The sequence below is a fragment of the Parasteatoda tepidariorum genome, chromosome 8 (assembly GCF_982258835.1).
Source record: "Parasteatoda tepidariorum strain Cologne lab strain chromosome 8, Ptep-v5.0, whole genome shotgun sequence".
NCBI classification, from domain to species: Eukaryota; Metazoa; Arthropoda; class Arachnida; order Araneae; family Theridiidae; genus Parasteatoda; species Parasteatoda tepidariorum.
This window is the reverse complement of record NC_141762.1, coordinates 106,564,756-106,568,041: the sequence shown is the minus strand read 5'-3', so window position 1 is coordinate 106,568,041 and position 3,286 is coordinate 106,564,756. Positions and strand designations below refer to the sequence as shown.

At 33.7% G+C, this 3,286-nt stretch overlaps 1 non-coding gene across 1 annotated transcript; it reads right to left on the bottom strand.

The window, feature by feature from the left end:
* Positions 1–2,345: 2,345 nt before the first annotated feature.
* LOC122272554 (U1 spliceosomal RNA) lies at positions 2,346–2,506 on the bottom strand. The gene has a single exon (XR_006227132.2). It is a non-coding gene; the product is annotated as a U1 spliceosomal RNA (small nuclear RNA).
* Between the last annotated feature and the right edge of the window lie 780 nt (positions 2,507–3,286).

Sequence of the window (3,286 nt, the reverse complement as noted above, 5' to 3'; positions counted from 1 at the left end):
TTTAATATCATTAAAATATTATTTTTTGAAAAAAAAACCCTTGAAGTTTTCAATAGTACCTACTATAAACTTATATGAAGATTCGAGTTTCTTTTACTTTACTAATATTAAAAATTTAATCTTATAAATCATGCAACTCTATTTGACAAATTTATGCTGCACAATAAATTATATAAAAGTAAATGCAAAACAATAAGTTTTAGTGAAAAAAAAAAACAATTTTTTTAAAAACCCACTTATCGTTCCAAGTGGGTTTTTTCAGGGTGGGCCCACTTGGTGAACCCTGGTTTGAACGGTTTTAATTTTGCAAAGCCTTAATTCTAAGAATGAAGTTAGTTACCTTATTTTACCTTCATGAAAAAAAGGAGATGCTCCTAGAAGAGGACATATGCGTCTAATGGGATAACAAAAGCAATTGAACTGACTTAATAAAATCGTACTACACATTTTGTTGAGCATAATTACAGGTTCAAAAATAACCAGGGGCGTAGTTATGGGAAGGGTTGGGGGGGTGTCAAAACCTCCTCCGAAATGAAGCATTATTTGAATAATTAACTGTTGTTCGGTAAGTAGGATGTAGATATCAAAAATTCATTATTTGTTATTCAAACGTTTAGAATATATATATATGTGTGTGTGCAGACAGATGGGTACTTTATTTACGTCACACTAGATCTGCACAATGGGGCTATTGGTGGACTGTTAGGAAAACATCCCTGAGGATGATCCGAAGACATGCTATCTCAATTTTGATCCTCTGTAGAGAGAACGACCTGCGAGCGATTACGGTAGGACGATACCGCGCTCCCTCGGTACCTACGCAGGCTGATCAAAGTGGTTACCCACCCGCTTACTGACCGTAGCTAGTGATGCTTGACTTCGGTGTTCTACAGGAAACCGTGTCTTTACGATCAATCCACTGCGGGATAGAATATATATATTATAACTACTAACGCCTACTTTCCGTAACGTATAATAATGATAAACCTTGCTCAACTTGATTTAACAAAAATTCAATCTTGATTTTCCAAAAATTTAGTATCTGAAAGTTTTCAACAGCATAAAAATTTATGTCAAAGAATAAATCAGAGCAAATTTACTGAAAAGACTACAAGCAAAAGAAAATGTGTTCACCGTTGACATCCTTATGATTGACAGATTCTCTCTATCTTTGTCGGAAGTAACAAGAAATAGAACATTCACAGTTTTTAAAATGACAAAAATTTTTACATTTTGAATTATGTATTTGCAGAAAAATGAAATTCTGGTCATTCCAAGCACAATTTTAACACTGGAAAGACTGAAAATTAGTATATACCTATATTGCCCAAAAGCAGTCAAAATGACTTGTGTATGCGTCAATAAATTTGTTTAAAATTAATTTTTGACATTTTTTATAGTCGTATATCAAGTTATTAGTAAATATTAACAATAAAAAAAATTATATGTTGTTCAAAAAGTCACAAAATTCTAAGAAATTGTGTCATTATATACATCATTGTTTTTTTAATTAAAAATAAAAGCAGTCAAAATGACTTCCCTAAGGCAATCTAGTGTTAATCGAAACATTAATTATGCTGCTCGCAGTTGGAAAATGCTTTGAACTGAAAGTAGGCGTTACTTTTCATTAGTAGGGGTAACTAATAGAATTAGAGGAGAGATACTTTCTCACAAAACGGAAGGCGAATTGAATAAATATTAAATTTCGAAAATTTCCTAAATCTTATGTGGAATTGTAGTAATTTCGTTACACTATAGCAGGGGTGGCGAACCTTTATACACCAACGTGCCAACTTTTTTAAAATAATTGTTTAATGAGGTCATAGACGTGCCTTCAAATAATTTTGACTTCGTGATTATTGAGAATACTAAATACAATCAACTCAAAACTCTTTATTTACATATTTAAAAAAAAATGCATTTCGCCATGTCTTAAGACAACTTAAAGTAACATCAGTGCAATTTCTGTTGTTGCAGATTAGATGACAAATAATTTATATTAAGTTGTAAGATGTTAGTTTAAGCAGGACTGTTATTTATTATTTTTTTTTTTTGGCTAGTTATTTATTTTTAGCTTGGTTATTAATTGTTTTTTTAGCATTAATTGTTAATTTTTTTATAAATAATTGTTTATTTTTTTGAATTTTAATTTAATTGTTACATACATTGTTACACATATTAATTTCATTGTTACATATGTCACATTTGTGTAATAACAATTGTGATCGGTGGCGTGCCCAAAATATTGTGTCTCGTGCCATTGGTTCGCCATCCCTGCACTATAGGCTGCAGTGGAATGCACTGTTATTTTACTCACCGAAACATTTGCTTTCTTTCCGTATAATATAGGGACAGCGCTAACGCAGTCCCAACTTCCAAAAATTGTGCACCCAATCATTCATAATTTGTGAAAGTGGAGAACGTCAACCCCTCGCAGTGCAATGAGAGGTCTCTGCTCGGGGAAGCCTCCTAGTTGATCAAGGCATCCCCAGTGCCAAGTAAGCATAATTAGATGAAATTCATAAAAAACTAAATAACAATTAACTTAATATAAGACTGGTAGCTAAACAAATTTATATATTTAATAATAAATTTCTTTTGCTAATAATTACCAGTCCCACAGAGGATTGATAGTAAAAACAGGGTTCTCAGTGGAACACCAAAGTCTAGCATCACTAGCTACGGTCAGTGAGCGGGTCGGTAACCACTTTGATCAGCCTGCGTAAGGACCGAGGGCGTGCGGTATCGGTCCTCGTTAAACTATTCTACCGTAAAGTGCCGCAGGTAGTCGGGTTACCGAAGCAGGGGAGTCATCCCCTCTGGAGAGATCAAAATTGTGATGGCATGTTTTCATCCTCAGGGATGTTTCCCAGTCTCCAATTAGCCCATTGTGCAGTTCTAGTGTGATCAGGGCCTGATTATCGCCTAGGCCCAATAGGCACGGGCCTAGGGCCTACGCTTTTTGGGGGCCTCAAAAATTAGTAAGAAATCCACAATATTTCATTAAAAAAATACTGAAAGAAACAGTTTATCTCAAAAAAGGCATTTTTTATTTCAAATTTTCCTTATATTGTGATAAACCAAACTCGTGTAAACATTGCACTAATCAATTTCGAAAGTACAGCTGAATTTTAATTGGTGCAATCTTTACTCCAATGGCTTAAGCAAATGCAACTGGAATGCAAAGTCACTTATAAATGATTAGTGTCAACAAGAACTTAACAAATATGTAAAGCTGTAGATGGAAGGCTGCAATCTTTAAAATAATTCAGCTGATCAGTGAATT